The sequence below is a fragment of the Phasianus colchicus genome, chromosome 18 (genome assembly GCF_987193195.1).
Source record: "Phasianus colchicus chromosome 18, bPhaCol1.hap1.1, whole genome shotgun sequence".
Classification (NCBI taxonomy): Eukaryota; Metazoa; Chordata; class Aves; order Galliformes; family Phasianidae; genus Phasianus; species Phasianus colchicus.
In genome coordinates, this window is record NC_143453.1 from 13,165,164 (window position 1) to 13,186,667 (window position 21,504).

Consider the following 21,504-nt stretch of genomic DNA (forward strand, 5'->3'; position numbering starts at 1 on the left):
GGCCTCTTCTGGCTGGTCTGGAAAACCAGCGGCTAGGTTTATTGCTCTCTGAGTTCAGTATGCTCTTGTGGACTGCAACTGTGAGTGAATTTGGTCTCTTGCTACCTCACATCTCTCAGTGCTCCCTACTAGTCTTGTTGCATGTTAGGAATCTGACAATAATGGTCTTCACCTGCTTTGAGATATCATGAAAACTCTTAAGCATTGGTGTTAGTTTCACGTCTGGTCTCCTGTAGGACAACGAGCTGAATTTAGGGCTAAGCTCTTCACACAAGTTTGGAAATCTCACAGCTCCTTCAGTGTGGGTGGAAAATGGGGATAGGTTAGTGTGCTCAGTGGCAGATCTGAGGAAAAGAGAGTTGAGTAATCTTTGGCTTTCTTCCAGGAGAGGAAACGAAGCAAATTGTCCCAGAAGCCATTTGTTGCTTCTTTGGAGGACAAAAAAGAGCCCTGAGCGAAATGATCCAGAAATGTTTTTCACCTGTGTCCAGAGAAACAAGGAAGGAGAGAACTCCACTGACTAAACTAGAAAAGAGAAAGTTGGGATTGAGGTTTGGGAGGAGAAGAGAGAAGAGAAAATAAACCCTTTATTTCCCACATAACTCACAGGAAGGAAAGAAGAAGAGAAACACACACTGAAGTGTGTGGTACAAAAGAATGCCAGAAGCCCAGACAAATGAGGTTATACTTGAAGTCTTGGTAGGAAAATGAGCTTTAATGTGTTGTCATAATGAATTCGTTTATCTTCTGCTGATTTCCCAAAAGAACTACTTTGAGAAGTTGTGAAAGTTACAAGATTCGATCTTACTGGCATAAAAGGGCTCCCTTTATAAAAAGTGAGTGGAAAGCTGATTGGATGTATCAACCACAGAAGTGATGAGATATGATCATAAAGAGCTCGGGTTTTAAAACACAAGTAAAGCACGACAGACACTTTTCACGCTGGAGTCCAGCTTCTTTGGTTGCACAGCTATCCCTGTTACAGGGGCAACTTGTAGCGAGTTCCCATCACAGCCACGCACCATCTGTTTGAATCTTTCAGAGAAAAGGTTTGTCTCCTTATTCCCCTTCTATCAGGTGTGACAGATTAATGTCTTTGAGGGCAGATCACGGTTGGGTTAAATCTTTATTTGGTTATGATTTCATCTAACTATAAAACAGTCAGAAGGTTATGCGTTTTAAAAAGAGGTTTCTTGCAGTTTCCAACACTGAAACTACCGGCGAAGTGTTTCTCTTTTCTCAAAAAGTAAATGAAAGCCACAGATGCACATGCACTCAACCTTCTCACAGATACACCGACCTAGAGTAAAAACACATTACAAGACAATTGCTATAGATTCTGCAGCAAAACTGCTAAATTAACTTTCTGTGAATGCACACTTCACCTCACAGTGAATCCTTCCCCTTTGTTTGGTGCATGAGTGGGTGGCACTCCAAACATTTGGGGCAGAATTCAAAGCCTTCAGCTCCATCAGCACTTGTTTCTGCCTAACTGGTGTAAGAACCATGCCCACTCCTCAGCTAGAAGCAGCAAGATTCAGACATCTGTTGCAAAACCTCTACTTCAATCCTTGTTTGAACTAGATGTTACACTTGGTTGATGAACTCCACCCTGCAGTCCTTGGGTCACTGCAGGAGCTGTGTATGAGGCAGAGGGGTGCTGATATTGCTGTAATGTGATTTGAGTTTTCCTTTGGAGTGGCTTTTTCAGGGGAAAAAAAAAAAACAGTTTCTTTGAAATAGCAGGTGTTTTTTTTCATAGAAAAATCTAATTCATCTGTGGAATTAATAAACATGCTCTTTAGCAGAAATATTACACTACTGGGTCTTCGCTAACTGAATGGAATACCTCTTTATTCTGCTTTTCTTCAGCTGGTCTAAAAGGTCTCACTCCGAATCTGTTCAAAAACTTGTGCTGCATTTGTAGCAGTGCACAGCTGCTCAGAGAGCAGTGGTCTGACAGACCCATCCTCTTCCAGACTCCAAGCCTTCGCCTTCCCATATGCCATTATGGCTGTCTCTGGAACCATGGGCACCTCTGTGCTATGGCAATTGCCTTCCAGGGAGACTGAGCCAGAGATGCAAGCAGGGTTATCAGGCTGTCAAACTGCAGTGTCTGTGAGGCTGTGCACAACGGTGGGAATAAAAACAGTTCAAGCGTACTGACTCAGAACAAAATTTCTCGGGTCAGGCCACCAAACCAAAATGAGCCAACACTGGTTTCAGTAAAGTTAAAATATTCCATTTCAAGTGGAGACAAAATGCACTAAAGTTCATGAGTTCATGAATAGGTTTCTCTCTCTTTTTTTTTTTAACTTGTGAAGTTCAATCTACAATGAGTCTCTAATTTCAGTTTTTCTCCCTGATTTGGGATGAGAGCAAATACTGGAATGAATTTCTTCCTGCCCAGGGAGAAGGCAGCTGATGCGTATGAGTAACTATTTTCAGAGTTAGTACAGCTGACTCCGAAGATTTGCACATTGGAGCAGGGAAGGTGATGGCGAGCAGATAGATGATGGGGAGGGGGAGTGGGCAGACAGCAGGAGATGGCAATGAGAAGCTGCAACACAGGCTATAACAGAAGAGAAAGGAGAGAGCAAAAGTTTCTGCTTAGCTGCCTGGGCTGTAGGAACTGCTGCATTGTTTTGGCGTTTCACTATTGGCCAGTGCCTAGCACAGCACCTTCAGTTCTGCTGAGTGACCAGCAGAAATGCAGCCGGTGCTACACTGAGGGCTCCCTGCAGTGAGGGCGAGAGACAAGACCCGAGCTCAGCCTGGCGACCATCCTGCAGTGCCATGCAGTTTCAATTCTGCTTTACAAAGCAGCCAAGCCCTTCCACACTGATAGAGCTGCGGGGAAGCAGGGCCGGACAGTGAGCGCGCTGCTTGGGGCACCACAGCCCTTGCAAGCTGGAGAGTCTCTCTGCTACTAAATCTTTTTTTGCAAATGGAACAGAATACTCATCTCTGGTGTGACTGGGAAGAAGCACCGGTTCCTATTCCTAAGACACTGCAGTGTTTATTATGCTGATGATTTTATTATCTGACAAGGTTCTTAACTTTTTTTTTGAAGTATGCCAAATTGATATACTCTGTCCATCAGCAATGCCTTCCTGGAATGAGTAGCTAATTATAGAGCAGGACTTGTGAAAAGACGAACCCGTGTTATGCACAGAACAGGTTTCTCCAGTATTTACTGCCTACATTACTGGTCAAGCTTCCCTGTAAGTAATAGTCAAATAATCGGCCTGGGTCCTTTTGTGAATGGTTTGAGCCTGTGTGGTCCTTCTTTGTTTGAACAGCCCGTGGTTCCTGAAAGCTCCTGCATCCACTGTTCTGAGCAGCAGAGCCCGGTGGTACCAGCTGCTTCTGACTAAAACAAACATTTGCACGTGACATTAAAAAAATAATAATCCAATTTCAAAAATGTATTTGTTTTCCTTATTCCCTCATTTTTCGGACCTTCTTATATCGTTGGAAATACTTAGAAAATGAACATATTCAGCTTTTATTAACAAGCATCTTTTACAAAAGTAAAGCTTGAAGAGCAGAGAGAAATCTTTCCTTCAGAAATAAAGAAGCAGCCAGTGTTTGGAAATACTTTAACAATAGACCATATGGGACTCCCAAACTATTAAGCTTCGTTATTCAGAAGGTAGAAAATGTGGTTTGATATTCAACTGATATACAGCACAAATGAGAGCCACAAACTCGGCTCCCTTGAGCTGGGATTCAGATGTTCTCCTGAATATAATAACTAACACTTTGGCCTAGTTCCATAGAATGCATCCAGCCTGCTGGTCACAAGCCAAGAAACTGTAGGCTTTCTTTTTTTTTTTTGTCTTCCTCTCTCTTCTCCAAAGTACTTTCTTGCCAGCATGAGCTTTTGACCTGAATATAAATCTCCTGATATTAGATGCATATAGAAAACGGGGAGGGTGCTAGTACTGCACAGCAGTGGAGCTGTGTGCGTGTACATGCATTTGGTTTTCCTCAGCTTTAACAATAAAAATGTTTTCTCTCTGTGATGTGCTGCTGGGGGATTACACCGGTCATAGGTGGGAACTTCTCTGTTCCTGTTTCACTGTTTGTTTCTTATAGCTTCAGGAGCAGGTGAACATCTTACGGAGTTACTGTGAAATGATGCCAGAGACCATGAGAGTTGGATAGAGAGACTGGAAGCGGTTTCAATTGTTTCGTTGTTATTGTTTTTCCTCATCTGTCTTGTGTATATTTATAATTGTCCTTTTCCCTTTCTTTCACTTTTTTCTTTACTTTTTCACCCACGGAGAAAAGAACCCATAGAAGTTGCTTACAAAACACTACATACGTGGACTAAGATTGCATGTCTGCAAGGGCAGAGAGAAAGTTACCCAGATACCATGACCAAGTATTGCAGGCTGGATCACCTGTTAGGTTTTGACAAAGGATCCCTGATTCCCAATGCATGGGATGGAGCAGCTTTGTCAGTGTGAACATGGGAGGTGAGAGATGAACAAGGAATTACAGGGGTACAAGAAATGGTCTGCTGGATATGGCAGATGAACAAGATTTTTCTTGGATTTTTGTGCTAAATGTATACCATGTATAATGTATATCCATGTATACCTTTAAGTAACATTCTGCCCAGTCTTGTGTCAGTCATCCTCACTAGATTATCTTAGGACTCCTATCCTAGGAGTCTTATCTTCTCCAGCATCTCAGAATCTGAAATCAAGCAAGGAGCCTTCTCCATGGATCTGTGATTTCCCCTGAGTAAGCTGGAAGCTTCCAGCATTAAGCTACCTGGCACTCTTCTCTGTAAATGTGATGAACCCAAGGAAAACTCTTCACTTTAAGTCCAGGAACGCAGAACACTAGAGAGTATATAAATTATGCAGTCTGCTTGTGAAGTTAGGTTTTGACTTCTGTCTTTCCTCCATTTCTCTTTCCAGTTGTTTGTGACAGCTGAAATTTTCCACGTTTTTGTCTCAAGCTACGTGCAGTTTTTTTTCCTTTGGGGAAAACTGCAGCAAAATCAATGCAGTACAATTTTCAACCTTCTTTGACTTACACCTACATCTGTTAGGTGTGGGGGAGTGGAATTTTATCATAAAACTGTTTGATTTATTTAATGTATTCAATAAGCATCCAAGATGTGCCAGGTACTTTCTCAGCCCTTTTGGATGAGAAATCTTGCAAGCTAAGAACTTAATAAACAAAGAAGCTACAGAACTCAAATCTTTGCTGGTATTAAAGTCTCCATATATCTAAGGAATAAACCAAGTTTGAACAAAGCAGATCCAGAAACTTGTAAGGTACATGTCACATTGTAAGGTAAATGTCACATGCAAGTACTGATGAGATCTAACATTATAGGAACAACTATCACCTGCCTAAGTTGCAACAAATAGTTGAGTCCATACAGCAGCTCTACTTCTGTTGCAACTGCTAGTCTATTTTTATTGATGAATCTATCACTATGATTGCATGATGCTGTACTAACTAAGGCTACATCTAAACAGGGTCATTGATTCAAACCAAGATAAGTTACAAGTCTGAATGGACAAGCTGTTCCCAATTAACTTCATCATCCTAACAAAGAGGTGATTGGGAATGATTAATAGGGAATAACTGTTCTGGAATGATCCTTTTTTAAGACAAACCCTTACTCTTTCTATGATTGCATTCTAGGAAGCTATTCTGTACTGAATCAGCATGGGATAGAGTGCCTAGAAGATGTTCAGACCAAGCACAGCTAGCGGTGAGTGGGGCAATATACACTGGGATGCCCTGTTGCAAAAATGAGTGAGCAAGAGAGTAGCAAAACTGGTTGCCTGTGCATCTCTCCAGTAGGCAACTGAAAGTATTCTATCAGAACTGTTGTACAAAGGCCTCTCCCTTAGCAGGGTGAAGTATTTGCTACCTGTCGCAGTCTGAACACTAACTCCATGTTATGGACTGAAAGTGTATTTCAGTTTATAACAACTTCAGTTTATCCCAACTGGATTAAATACTGGGGTGTGGGAAGGACCTGTATGCCTTTTTTCATTGTGTATACTTACAGTATTATGTGGAGAGCAATCAGTCTCATTATTCAATTGTGGCGAAAGACAATTTGTCAGAGGAAAACTTATTTTTTTAAGGTGGACAGAAAATTATTTTAGTTCAAAAAAAAACCAACTGTCTTTTTTGAGGATTACTTATACTAACAAACCAATAAATAATATTAAAAAAAAAAAAAAGTAAAACCCAATAATTTTTAAAACCAAAGGAAATTTTCCTTTACTATAACATTTTGTGCTTGACCCTGCCAAAGAGGATGGGCTGGAGCAGAGGTGGTACTTCTGTAATTCAATGCATTGTAGTTGTGATATAGTTGTTGTTAATTCATAGCTCTCTGGACTTTTGGAATTTGTCCTTTCTCTTCAAAGGGCAGGTGGTGGGATGGAATGGAGAACCTTTGGATGTTAATCCACCCTGGCTTTCTTAAGCCTCCTACTTAAATCATTATCTTAATGAATCACCATTGCTGCTATCTTCAGTGCTACTCAGGAACATGCATATTTTAAACAGCCTTGGGGAAAGACCTTTTTGCCTGCAAAGTGCTCTGCTACTTGCATTTAGATGTTGCCAGGATAGGTACCTTGGATACTACTTTCTGCCAAACCCCGTGGATAGATCATGGGGCCCAGTGTATCACCATGTGTGCCTGCCAGGCAGCAATCAGGGCTTGCCTCGGAGTGAGAGGTATAACTTTGCTTTCTGTTATCTTTCTCATGGTGTGTTAAAATGCCTCCCAGAAATTCTAAAATAGGGTTAAAAAAAAACTTCTCTGATGTTTCTCCCAGCATTTGCTAATTTGGCAGCATCTGAGCAGCTACTAAGAAGCATGGAGAAATTGCATCTGAGCACTGTGACTGACAGTGCTGTTGTGAACAAGTGATGAACACAGCATTACACAAGATTGTGATCTGCAAGCATATCTGTCATTAATTTTAAGGGCTTTAGGATCCATGGTAGAAGAGAAGGGAGATAAGCCAAGCAATTATATGGAGCAGCTATATTTGGGGAAGCATGCCTCTTGGGATTAGCAGAGACTCATGAAGTTGTGTAGTGAATTGTGTATCACTGTGCCAAGTCTGACTGATTTTTGCAGGGCACTCATTAGAAAGGGGATGCCTGGGAAACTTCTAATGGCTTGAATATTTGCTGGGATGAGCTTAAAAACATTTCCTTGGTTGGGAAGTAGATTTCAATGCATCAGTTTTTCTCCCTGCCTGCTAGAGAGAACTATGTACTATCTGCTTCTCTGGTTTGTGGGGCATCTTGAGTGCACAAGTGGAGAAAGGAGCTGTGAGCTTCAAAGAGCTGCAAACTGGCATGCTCTGGGGAAGACTTCCGGGAGTGAGGAAGTGGAGATAGTAGGTTTTGAAAACTCTGAGTTTTGTTTCTCCCAAGTAATATGGGAGAAAAGTCTCTTTGTGGGGAACTTGGAAATGATCTCACAGAGGAACAGGAGATGGAAGAGAAGGGACCAGTCACCCCTCAACATGCAAGAGGGTGTTTGCCTTCTGCTGCTGCTTGTGCAGCCCTAAGCCTAGTGTAGCCATAGTACTGAGCAACTGCAGATGAGGAAGTGGGGGGGCATGGGGAGTGGAGCGTCCTTTGTTGATTTTTTTGGTAGATATTTGACAGTACAGGAGGAGCTTTACTTTGCTGGTTATGTGGACATTGATTAAATAACCTGCTAAGTGGCATCAAAGATGAACTTAAACTAGAAAAAAAACAGTAGGTAACAACCTTATCACCTTTTTTGTTATTATTTGTTTTTTAGCAAGGTAAGGAAGGCAAGGTTTGTTGGAAAGTCTTACATAAGAAGGTCAACTAATAGAGTGACCAAATCAGGTAGGGACATTCAATTTGTACATAAATAGCAAAGAATTAAGAAAGTGCAAGATGAAGAGATCCGATAAAGGGCAAAACTAGGGAATGTTTTCAGGAGGACATGTTCTTCTACAGGCTACAGAGCTGAACGCAGTAAAGCGCTGGTTGAGTTACTTGGTGTTGGCCAGTGGTGACAGAAGGAGCTCAGTCAGAACTGGCTTGTGCTGTGCTGTTCTCTCCCAGGGCCAGAGGGACCACCTGAGCCCCTGGGGGAGCTCCCGGTAAGCACCCCATGTGCAAGCTTTGTCTGCAAATCAAATCAGAGGTAGTGACAGGTGGAGAGCTTGTGGTAGGTGGTGGTGATTCTAAAAAATTCACGTCTGGATAAAAGTGTAATTCTTTAAATTAGACAAAGAAGGCTTCATGTGACCTGAGGGAAGTTAGGAAGGATTTTGGCATGCATCCTTAGACAGATCATGGCAAGCTGTTTCTTCCACAACAGTTCCAGAATGCCATTCTCCTCTTCATGACTGTACGTTATCTTCCAAGTTCCTTTTTCCTACTTTAGGCCCCACATATTTAAAAAATAAAAACATACCCACACATACAAAAAAAAAGCTCCTTTTTTTTTTTTTTTTTTTTTTAATCTGTCTTGAGTTTGGTAAAAAGCTAAGAGATCTGTGGTAGCAGTTACTGGGGGATGCAAATTTTCCCTTGCCATCTCAGCAGAGTGTTTTAGAGTTCTCTCTGAAGTGAATCCCCCAAAACATTCTGAAGGCCAGCTGGGAGGAAATACTGCACTCTGTGAGCCATCAGCAAACTCTCTGGTGTTTACCCCATCTGGTAAACCAAATAGAAACTACCAGTATGCTGCTGTCTAAATTCACGAAGTGCTAATATTTTACACACTATTCAATTCTGACTGCCATATCTCAAAGGTGGTAGAGGATCCAGAGATTGTCAAGGATGGATCTCAGGTCAGGCAACAGGATTTCTTTCTTCACCACAGAAAAGAGATGACTTATTATAGAAATTGCAGCTGTTTTCTGCTTTTGTGAACTGTTCTTGTGTTGTCTTAACTAAGCTGAATCAAAGCAGGCAAGCACAGCACATGCTTTCAAGCAGCAGTTATCATGTGAAACTCATTGTCAAAGGGTGTTATGGACAGCAGAAGTGTAAATGGATGCAAAAATCAAGGAAGGACAGATAAATTCTTATTAAAAGTGATGGCCAGGTTGCAACTTCAGGATCAGCGAATCTTTAACAATTGCGGAGGGCTTAAGAAGGGAAAAGACTGCCTATACTCTACCTTATCAAAATGCATTTTTCTGACACTATTCTGGCTCCTCCTGAAGAACAGAAAGTGAATCCTTTGCCCTATTATAATATGGCTATTTTTATAGTTAAAAAGTAGAAGGGAAACTAGCTACACTGCAGTGCAGTGAACTAGTTTTGTCTTGCAGCCTGTGCTGAAAAGCACACCAAAATGAAGAGAATTAGCAGCCAAATGCCTCCTAATACCTTAAAAATCTCTCTGTGTTATGAAATGTCTCTACAGCTTGCTTATTTCGTGCAATTTCTGACTTAACAGAAAGCTGTCTGGTTAACGAAGCAGTGAGTCACTGCAATGTTTCTAGTTATTTTTCCCACCCCTGTGTTTGCTGCTACAGTTGATCAGGTTGCCTGACTATGTACCTAATGAGATGCCATGTGGAATCCTGTAGCAGTGACACCTTCGGCTGGAAGCTGAAGATGCTTTGGGGAGCACAGCAAGGAAAAGGAGCAGTGAGTTGGGAAGGATATCCTAAAATCTCTTGTATATGCATAAAAGCAGGAAAGTCTAATACAGAGCAGGGCATATAGTTGTGGCCGCAGTGGCAACAGTTGGTATTTTGGAGGTGAAAAAATCAGTTTTGTATTTTGCTAAATAACTGTACTTTAATCCAGCAGTACCTCTTGGCAGGGAAAGCAATGTAATGTAAAGCACTACAGCATGGTAGAGCAGTTGGAGAACTGTCAGAAACCCAGCAGCTTGGAATGCTTCCACTTGAACCTGGGTGCACACTGCAGCATGGCAGTCCTCTGCCCCAGTGAGTGCAGACTGCAGCACAAGCTGAGTGATGCACCTTAGACACAGTGCAACCTGGCTCCACAGAGGAGGGCAATAAGACACTTTTTAACACAAAACAGCAAGAGTTTCTTTCTTCTTTTGAGCTTTGTCTCCTTTGGGGAGTTTTGTATTTCTTTTGCATCTCATGGAGCCCTTCTGAGTCTGCATGCCAGCCATCTCTGGGGCAAAATTTTGTAGCTGTCAGCTGTCATTGCCTGCCACATCCAGGTACCTGGGGGCACTGGGCTACCAGAGAGGCAGCAAACAGCTTGGGCACTACACCAGGCGGCAGGAAAACTGCTTTGTCTGATCTGATTGGGCAAACAAGGAAGTAATGAGTCTCTTTTTTTTCAAGTTTGTATTTCCAGAGGGCTTTGGAGCACGGCACTGGCTTTTATTCCAATGTTTAATTGTTGGATAAACTTAACAGTCATACTTGCGGTTTTAAAGCCTCTCCCCTTTTCCTGCTCCCAGCATTCTCCTTGCCTTCAAATCCTCTGCCTTGTTCCATGTATTGCTACTATAAATTGCTTGGGATGATAGGTCCAGCTCCTTACTTGCAGCCTCTGGATGCCATTAACAAGTAATTGCTGGGAAAGCTTGTTTAAACATCAGATCCCTACATTATTTTTTAAATTGCCCTTTGAGGTGGCTGAAATGCTACTGAAAGATTCTTTTCTTTTAATATTGGACAAGATACTTCATTAGGGAAGGGAAATGGTGCTCTTACCAGGCTATGTTAAGGCAGGGACATGCAACTGTACTACCTCTGCTTACTTCTACCCCTACAACAGCAAAATAACTGATGTTTATACAGAGGAACAAAGAGGCTTCACTCCTGCAGCACATCAGGATTTCCCATTTTCAAAAATCCATAAGAACGCAACAACTCCTGCATGGTTGCTCTTCTAGCCACCACCTAAAATCTAGCATTGTGGTTGGGAGATCAGGAAGATCTCTCAGTGGCCAGGCTGCATCTGTGAGGGCCGTCCAGCATGATGTAGGACCAGGGCACCGTGTCTAATCCTAATCCACTGCTTCTCCTGCTGATATCCCAATAGGTGGGTTACTGGACGGCCAGTCTGTGGCTGTGGATGAGCTCCAGCTCTCAGAGCCAGGCTGGGACATATGAAAGACTTCTCTCATGGTGAGAGGACTGATGGATCAGCTGTAGCGCAAGAGGGATCTTAACAACTCTAATGTACCTGAGGTGTGTTCTGACAGTGAGTCACTGATAGCCCTCTAGCAGCCAGGGGACAGTCAGGTGAAGTTTGCACTTATTTCACATACTGACAACTGTTAGACAAAGCCTTCCTCATAGGATTGGTGTCTTCTGACTTCAGGAACAAATGGTTGTTTGCTTTGACATTTATGCAATGGCAGGGACACAGTATATGTATGGACTTTTAAATCTGCTTTTGCTGAGATACTTCTTTTGATTTCTGTCTCTTTAATGTCATAAAGGATTTCATTAAAAGTTAAGAGACCAAGGAACTTGGGATGCTTGTTTTCCTTTTCTAAATTGGCGAATAAGGACTAGGTATGAAGAGAAGCAAATATCAGCTAGCTCCAAATTTTGAAGCATGAGGAAATGAGAATTCAGTTTTAAATCCTCAGCTGCAGCTCACTTTAATAAATCAGTTTGCTTTAAATGTTAAATGTGTTCTGACAAACACTTAGTACAGCAGATAAGGAAATGAAGTCAGAAAATTCTCAATGGATGATTATTTTTTGAAGTTTCAAGCAGTGTGATTCAAATGTGAAAAATAAAATGTCTAATAAATGTCACTGGCCATTTATTAAAATAATAAAAAAGAAGGAAAACGCCAGTTGGATAAGTACCTGTAAAACAGAATACATGTTTCAGCTGGAGCTCGTGTGGCCCTCTGGTTAGCATAAACTAATACCAAACAGAGAGCAGCCTATATTTAGTTGCAAATCATATGGCTTAGCAGTTACCAGTCACTGATCATCCTTTATGAAAATAACAAGAGTGTGAATGTAAAATAAGATTAAAATCGGTAGCTTTAAATTACTTTGATTTAAATCCACCCCTCCCCCATCACTTAATGCTATTTGAAAAAAAAAAAAAACAAGTAAAAGCACATTAACTGCTGGCATGGCACTGCCTTGATTTTCCTGTATCTGCTGCTCTGCGACAGACACAGAGAACTCCCTCTGTGCTCATGCATTCAGTCAGTGACACTTTGGTCCCCCTTTTCTCCTCTTCCTGTTTCTCTCATCTCCATTAGCACCCCCAAAAATTAAAAATGGGCAACTGAGTTTTAAATTTGTCATGCTTTACATACTTCTGAAGGTGTGTGAGCTGCCTCTGGAGATGAGTGCACCTGGCCTCATGCTCCTGTCTGCTGTGTGCTTGAGACAAACTGCGGGAGAGCCCAAGAGAGGTTTTTCTGATTTTACTCCTGGTCACGTGTTAGTACTGTAACTTCAGAAAATTAAAATTAATTATGAACTTAGAGGCAGACAGTCCAATGGTGAAATAGCTTGTAATTTATTTGAACTCTGAAATTCTGCTTTTTAAAGCTGTGTAAAACTTTCCAATGATTTGCTTACATATATCAAGAAAAAAAATCATCTGGTTCCTCAAAAAAGGAGAGTTATTTGGTTAATCATTGCTATGCACTCGCATAGCTGATTTTCTTCTTACTAATAGTGAGATGTTTGCCATTTTCTCCTGTAAAACTTCAATTATGTAAGGCAAGCATTTCATTTAAGGGGACACTGTCTAGGACTTTGTGCCCCCCCGATAGGCAAGGCATGTCACGAAATAAAGTTCAGGTTGGTGAAGAACCTCTGCTGGATTAAAAGCCTCCAAGTACTGACAAGAGTGGGAGTTGAGCACTGGATGAGGTCTGTGTGGACAGCTCTCAGCTACTCCTACTTGAAACCAGCTATTTTGTTTCACCGAGAAATTCAAACTTCCTGAGCCCTCATAGAAAATGCAAGTACTGCTACCCTCTAGTTTTCCCAAATTCTGACATGTTTACCTGTAGTAAAATGAATTACTGCACTCCTGTATTACACTCAGCTTCTTAGTTCTTGGTTTCCATATAAGACTCATCATTAACTATGAACATTTCTCAAAGTGTATGCCCCATATATTGCGCAATTATAAAATACAGTTGGACCTCCATTTGCCTGTTGGTGACACAGATCTGCCCTTGTAGTTTGGTCTCAAGTTGCTCATGAAAAACATGACAGTGTAATATTTTATGACAAATGTGTAGAATTAAGTGCTCCTACCAGACTGGCTGCTCACTGCCTAGAAAGTCACTAATGCTACAGTTGCAAAATAGAAAGAAAATACAGAAATGTTAAATTTTGGTTATAACAAACTGCTCAACTTATAGACTCCTCTTGTCTGAGAATGAAGCAGCATTTCTAACAGATGTTTGCCTTGTATTCAAAGACCTGGTGGAATAAATGGTTGAAGTCTGCCTTTTAATGCAGACTTTTATAGCTATGGACTTGAGACCTCCTGAAAATGAGAAGTGGCTCTAGTGAGAACTGTACATGTTACTAGGGGTAGACGGATTTAGGGGGTTTCAGGTCCTGCTTATCTGAGAAGAGTGAATCATGGAATGGCCTTATTCTGGGATTCATTTGAACAGGGTTGGCCAGCAGGCTGAACAGAGAACACAAGAATCACTCTTTGCTTCCAGTGTTGAGCTGGGTGCATCAAACCCAGCTGGGCTGCAAAACCCAGCCCTCCAAAGAGTTACAGAACAGAAGTGGCCTGAAAAAGTTACCTATGTCACCTCCTCCCTACATCAGAAAAACGTGCTTTTTAGTGCCACCTCCCCAGTACAAAAAAAGACAGGGATCTCTTGGAAGGAGTCCAGCGGAGGGCCACAAAGATGGTGAAGGGCCTGGAGCATCTCCCCTATGAAGAAAGGCTGAGTGAACTGGGTCTGTTTAGCCTTGAGAAAAGAAGACTGAGAGGAGACCTGATCCAGGTCTATAAATATCTGAGGTGTGGGGGGCAGAGTGGCGAGGCCAGACTCTTTTCAGCAGCGTGTGGAGACAGGACAAGGGGAAATGGCCAGAAGCTGGAGCATAGGAAGTTCCGCACCAATGTGTGCAAGAACTTCTTTACGGTGAGGTGACGGAGCACTGGAACAGGCTGCCCAGGGAGGTGGTGGAGTCTCCTTCTCTGGAGATATTCAAGACCCGCCTGGACGCCTACTTGTGCGACCTGGTGCAGGGAACCTGCTTTGGCAGGGGGGTTGGACTCGATCTCTGGAGGTCCCTTCCAACCCCTACAATTCTGTGATTGCTTCCAGCGGCTCAGAATGCCTGGTGACATTTGTCATAGGGATGAGCAGACAAACCTGATGTGCACTCAGACCTGGAAATCTGGAATAACTCAGGCGCTCTCTCCTAAAAGCTGTTCCCTGAATATAAGAATCACTCGCTGGAAAATTAGGGAGGAATAAGACAGGAGGATCCTGCAGGGCTCTGCAGCCGTCTACCTATGTGCCCATCTGCTGGTCAACAGCTTCTTGCCTCCATCCTTGTTCAGTCTTCTTGTCAAGGGCAAGATGCCCTTCATGAGGAGATAGGTGGCAGGGGAGCAGTTCTTCATGCTGAGCTATAGCAAAATCAAGTATCTTTTTCTCTTTTTATTATCTGTGCCAATCACTAAAATGTGATATAGGGAATGCCATTAATGCATTTGCTGTCCTAAAAACTTCTGTGTTGGCTTTTTCAACTGGTCAGGCCAGCAGCTAGTATCCTCTAAGGCTCAATGAAGAATTAGGTAGAAATTGCCCAGGGGTGCCTCTTCCCACACTGACCTGAAGAGATGTATGAGGCTCGCTCTCCTTTGTCCTTCCTTCATCCTGCGCTAGCCACATCTGTTGTGCGCCCAGTCAGCATTTTCTGCTTGGGAATGGCTGAGTGGACTTCTCTCTGTTAGACATGTATCTTTTTTTTTAGTTAAAGAAGACTTTTAAGAGTGTCTGTATGGCATAAATCAGTTGAGAATTTGCTAGTAATAAGTGCAGATGAAGGGAAGAAAAGAATTCCCGTATCTCTCCTCTTCCTTGGTAGTGCCTTGTCACTGCTCTCACAGGAGGTCTTTTGCTCACCTCTGAACTGATTCAGCCACTGGAGCATGAATGCTGGAGGCTGCGTTGCAGAGTTTCTGTCTTTCTCCAGAAAGCTATGTGGCGAGGGCTCCACAGCATGGAGAGCAGCTCCCCCCATGCAAGGAGTTACAGGACACCGCCGGGGGCAGCTCCAGCTGGTATGCACTGGTACTAATATAATCCCCTAGGACTGTGTCCATGAGACACAAGTGTGACATGCGAGGTATTTAAGGGGAGACACCTGTTCTAGGCACAGTCCTGGGCACTGCGTGCTTAGGAAATGGGAGGTTTTGGTGGAGCAGGAAGGACTTCCATTTCATCCACAGGAGGGCTTTTCTTTCTTCTTCCTCCCCAGCTCACATTATTTTATAAGACCCCAATATCCTGCACTCCTGTGGCCTGTTAGCACTGGTCTGTTTCAAGGGCTGTTTTCAAACCAGGATAGTGTTTGCATCTGAACTTTTTTTTACCTTAGTGTGCAATTCCAGAGTGATTAGCATGAGAGAACAGCTTCTGGACTGAGTGATGATTTGGGTGTAACCACTCCCAAGAAAGGGCAGAGAATTTGGAGAATGTCATCTATGTGTGGGGCTGGGTTTTTCAGTCCTTTAGATGATTTAGATTTCATGTTGCATTTACTTGTATTTTTATTATAAGATTTCTGTCATGCAATTTGGAGCAGTAAAACATATAAAATTGATATAAACTTAGCAAATTTTGTACAAAAATATTTTGCCCCTTTATTTTGAAACCTCTGACTTTCTTCTCTCATTACATTCCCAACCCCAAAACTGTGAAATGGCCACGTTTGATAGAGATGAAAAAGAGAGCAAATGCAAAATAAGTCCCAGAGCTGTGTAGTATAAAGAAATTGAACTGCCTACATTTTTATCTCTTTTTAAAGTTAATTTGGCAGTTGTTTGGTAGAAGGTTTTTTTTTTTTTTTTTGGGTTCTTTTTTTTTTTTTTTTTTTTTCCCACTGAAAAGGGGATGTATTAAGATGAAGAAAAAAGCTGCAGAGTTTGCCATATGACTTGATTATAGCTATTGCTTTTTTCGTCTTTCAAGTAGAATGATTTTTTTTTCTCTCAGACTTCTTTTTATCTGCTTTTTTGGATGTCATTGTGGAATCTCCCAGTTTGTCTTGGTCCCACCCTCTATGCCACTTCTTTCCACGTATTCTAGCCCTTGGTGTTTGAAGTGCTTGTTGATATGGGACAGCATCTAGGATTGGGGCCAAGATTTCTCCTGTACCCAATAGACGGTTGTATGAAAATAGCAGCAACTGGAGGGCCTTTCCCTAACATCTTTGTTTTAAATCAAAGTTGCCAGTAAACATCCAGTATGCCAGCAGGTTTTAAACTAACAGTGGCTGGTGGAAATATGGAAGACAGAGTGAAAGGCATGGTTTGTTTTGGAACTTGGTTAGTTTTGGCAATTAACTTAACCTTTCTGTAAAAGCTCTCAATTCTGAGGAAGGTGAGCTCGAATAACCAGACCCTGAGGGGACATCAAATTCTCCTTTTCATAAATGAAATGTTGTCGGCAAGGGAGGAGGCCCTGGGACTGGAGATTCCTTGGCTCCAGCCTCACCTGGCCTATGGGATAGCCTCACTGTGAGCAGGACATCGACTCTCATGGCATGGGGATGTACATCTGGAATCTTGTTAATCCTTATCCTTAAGGTGCCTGCAGTGTGCCTAGGACCTTCCTGTCTGCACAGATGAGCAGAACTGATGACTAAAACCCATGGTTTTTAGTCCCCACATGCTGGTGTTCAGTTTTGCCAGCTCCAAAGTCTGAAATGCATTTCCTTCCTTGGGGGCAGATACTGGTTTCAGTCTTGTGTAGGCACATTTTTGTATGGATTAATGTGAAAATACCTTTGACTATGACACTATGAAGCAGAATATCCCATTGTAAGGGAAGACTCATCCACAGCTAGGTGTGGTGCCTCCCCAAAACTTGGTCTAGCACTTTAACTCTGCACATCACTGAATTCTGCTGCACAGACACAGCCCTAAGCAAGATGTGGCCTCCCTAGCCTTGCTAGCTGGTGATGTTGGGCTCTCTCCCACCCCTGTCCCTACTGGATTCTCAAACACTTAATCAACTTCCAACTAAAACAGGGATTTATTCAGTTTCTTTTTGTTTTTGGTTCCTTAACTTCACCCCACTGCAAATTGTCCCTGCTCAGTTGTTTCCAAATACTAGCATCTCTAGCGAAGGGGTTATAAATTGCTAATTTAAAGCCTGCAACAGGATAATTAACTAACCAGTTTGATGTAAATGGCTTAATGGGGCTTTACTACCCCCTTTGAACTTAAAGTAGCACTAAAAAGTAAACTGTAAATACCTTCAAGGAAAGCACTGGCATGCTTGAATGTAGGGCTGTTAGGTATCAAGGAACAAGCCTGCTGGACTTGCCAGGAATCCAGTGGCCTTGTCTGACAGCAAACTTGTCAAAGGGCTGAGAGGACCAATTAGGCATCCCTTTGGAAGGGCTCTGCTATTTACCTTAGTTCTTCAGGAAAGGCATAAATTCTGATATATCAGGCTTTCAAACCTGCCCTGCCTGCTTTGGAAAATTTAAATCACAGTTTAAATGCAACTGTAATGAATTTCATCAGGCTGGATTGAAGAAAAAAAAAAAAGCCCTGAGGGAGAGGCAGCTACTAGAGTCCACCCTAATTTTCCTGGAGTTCTATTTGCATTAAGATCTTCTGGCAAGTCTGGGCAGAAAAGAGTATTACATTTTATTTAAGACCTCTTGTTATCCACTGAATCTGCTGAGACAACACCCTGCAGCCCTGCAGCAGGGTTTCTGATGCATTTTGAGGACTTTTGGGAGAACCTCCAAACTTTCATTCTTGCTGGGCTGTTAGAAAGTTCCAAGGGAGGAGGACAGCAAATATTAAGCATCTAGAAATGATGATCACTATGAAGGGGAAGCATCTCGTGTTGTTAGGCACTGATCTCACTTCTTACGGGTGTCAGAGGAGAACTCCAGTCCCAAAGGCAGGCAGGAGTCCTTCCATGTCCCTCCTGTTCCAGAGTGCTGCTCTGCTCCATCTTCTCACTGCACAGGCACCATAGAGAACTAGCAAAAATTTTCACTGACTTTCTTGTCTTCAGTGCTCCTCTGTCTCACCACCATATTCCACCTATCACCAGCAACCTTTCTGAATAGTGGAGGATGTTTTGGAGTTTAAGCAGAATCCTCAGTTACTACTGTGATCTCCAACAAAGAGGATTTGGTTTTACAACCAGCTCTGATAAGTGTTCCTGGACTTGCATGCTTAGCTGCAGCACAGTGTGACACCATGAGCCGTGAGGCTGTAAAACAGAGCAAGCCCAGGCTCAATGGAAGAGGAGGGCAAGACCTAACCTCTTCACTGGCATCTCTGCTTTGGATGGGCTATAACAGATCTGGATCCCTCATCGTCTGTAGCTATGGATCTATTTCTCTGTCCCATATTTTTCCCTGACCTGCAAATTCGGAAATAATGCACTTGTCTTTTCAACTTGCAATGTTAATGCTGGCTTTAAAAAAAGAAAAGCACAAAGTGCTGATGTCTGTTGAGGAGGACAGTGACAGAGAAGTGCAACATCTTAAAACGCATGTCCAACACAGGATGCACCCTGATGGCTCAGGTGTCAATGGACCAAAAGCTCTGACGGTCTCTTGGAAGAAGAGGTGACAACACACAGCCCCTCCATGCTGACCACTATGCTTGCTATGTATGGGTGGGAGCAGTGTGGGTTTGGAGCTGATGGTGTCAGCAGGGTGTGAGAGCAGAGTGTGCTCAGCTTCCTGTGCTGGGCTGTAGCTGTTAATCCTTTGCATTTGTGAGCACTAATCTAGATCACAGATTAGAAAAAATTAAAAATACATGTGCTACTGAAGAGAGAGACTTACAAGAAGGAGAGCCCTGTGCACATACAGTTCTGATGGTTGGAGACTCCCTCCAAGGATCACCAGAACATCTAAGTGTGCCAGCATTGATATCTTTGCATCTGACTGGGCAAACAGAATCACAGATCAAGGATCATGAATCTCCAACCCCCCTGCCACATGCAGGGCCACTAGCCTCCCCATTTAATACTAGACCAGGCTGCCCAGGGCCCCATCCAACCTGGCCTTGAACACCTCCAGGGATGGACGGGGCATCCACAGCCTCTCTGGGCAGCTGTTCCAGCACCTCACCACTCTCTCTGTAAAGAACTTCCCCCTGACATCCAACCTAAATCTTCCCTCCCTCAACTTAAAATGTTTCCCCTTGTCCTGCTGTTAAACACTCCATCTTAACCCATCATTCTCACACGCTAACCTCTGCCCAAGGGGAACTTAAGAGAAGCTTGTTATTCCCAGATAACTTCAGCTATTTCTTCCCAGCACCACCCCACCGTGTGCCCAGCTGACCGTGGTGCCTTCCAAGCTTTCATGGCCGATCTTTTGGACTTGCTTCCCTCATAGGAAGGCAAAAGGGCATTCAGGGAGAGTGTGTGGCAGGAGGAAGAAGTCCGGTGTTTGGAGGGGGGGATTCTTGTCATGAGGATTTTTACCCCCAACAAATAGATTATTTATTCCTCAGTCATTCCTATGAATAGTAAAATTAATGAAAAATCAAATGAACAAAAAAGCTTTTTCATATGAGGAAAATAAAATTCACTCAAAGAAAAATGTGGATTGTAATAATCATCCTTCATTTCAAATGAGAGATGCTCTGAGTTGGGGCTTTTTTCTGAAGTTCTGGTATGCTTCACATAGCTTCTAAAAATCATATGGAAGTTTTATAAAAGTAATAATAAACATACACAGAAAAAAACTAGCAAAACTTAGTTTCATACACTTTTTGTTTGAAAACCCACCAAACCTGTTACCCATATTTGATTTTTTTTTGGTTCAAGATTAACAGGAAAATATGAGCAATAGTCCAGGGCCAGCACTTTCAAAGACTGCTGCTAAAGAATGAACAAATCATGTGTAACAGTGCTTTCTTGACCTTTCCTCTGTTTTTATAAATGCACAAAAAATTAATCATCACTTTCTGGCTGTTCCAGAAAGTGCAAATAATAGAAAGTTGTGTGACAATTAGAATATAATGAAGACAAATGTTAGAGTGCTGTCTGCTGCAGGATCTTGGGTGTGTTCACTGAATTGCTTTCTACTTAGAGAAGGGCTGGAAAATCGAAGTCCTTTCCCAGCATGTCAAAACCAACCTTTTCAAAGGATGTGGTGGTTGTACCAAATCACCTTGTCTGTTTGAAAGCAAATACATAGTTCTGGAACTATCTCTGCAAGGGCCTGCATTCTCACATGCAGCTGGGCTGTATTACATAAACTTAATAAATTACTATATAGTTTTTTTTCTATGGGCAAGTGCCTGCTATTTCTCCTCTGCACAACTTGAAAAGGGTTTTTATGTGAGTCTTCTTATGCTGAGGTAGCAGAGACAGAAAGCCTACAGAAGAACAGCTTCTTAGACAACAGATGTATTCTACAGTATTCTATAATGGAGAATCCCTATGGTAAGAAGAATGCCATCAATGCTACAAATTCAAGTTCTCTACAGGAGATGACTACTGTTTGCTTTTGGATTTGGGGGTTGCATTTCCTGTTGCTAAAAAAAAACAACTACCATGGTGTCTGCCAAGAAAATGCATGAAGGGAACAGGTTAATCCCAGATTAGTTGACCTGATGAGTCAGAGAGAGTAGATGGCATCAAAATGCACCACGTCATATGAGGAAGATGAAGCATATGTCTTGTCAAGTTCAAGAGCCTCAGGAGGTGCATGTTTTGGAGCACCTGCACTATGGCATAACAATGCTATGATTTATTTAGCCCTTCTCCAAGAAAGAATTGAATATGGCTGAGTAATGTGCATCCAAAGGCATAAGAGTGAATACAGGTGTCGGGGAAAGCAGAGTGCCAAAAGAAAGGTTTTATTCCAAACATATCCACGCTAAGCACACTTCTAGCATCACATGGGAGTCTTGATGCTGGTTATGATATCGGATTCTGCTGAAAGTGATAATGACAGATATTTTTTTCCTTCCAGTCTAAGTTCTAGAATCAGTGTTTGTTGTGGCTGTTAGCAGTAGTTCGCACATGCTTTACTCCTTTGGCCAGATCCCGATCATATTTATGGAGCTGTTAAACTACTGAGTTGTTGCATCTGTGCAAGGGAGGTTGCAGTCCCTCTGGCTGTTTTGGTTTTGCTGCTTTGATTCTGTTTGTGGGGTTTTTGTTTGCTTGTTGTTGTTGTTTTGTTTTTTCCTTGACCAATTTCTCACTAATAGGGGAGTGCTCTGTGGGAAGTGATCTAGCAAACTTTTAAAACCTTCTAGTGTTTTTTTAGAACTCTTGCTCAAGGTTTTAAATATGTGAATTCTCCTTGTGAATTCTCAT

General features: G+C 42.4%; 1 protein-coding gene across 4 annotated transcripts in view; it reads left to right on the top strand.

The window, feature by feature from the left end:
- HIC2 (HIC ZBTB transcriptional repressor 2) overlaps positions 1-21,504 on the top strand; it is an 84,007-nt gene that overhangs the window by 36,235 nt on the left and 26,268 nt on the right. Inside the window, exon 2 of one of the 4 annotated variants that reach the window (XM_031592850.2) lies at positions 5,674-5,743. The exons of the other annotated variants lie outside the window; for them this stretch is intronic. The gene's annotated coding sequence lies outside the window, so the exon portion shown is untranslated. The remainder of the gene's footprint in view (positions 1-5,673; positions 5,744-21,504) is intronic. 4 annotated transcript variants of the gene reach the window in all.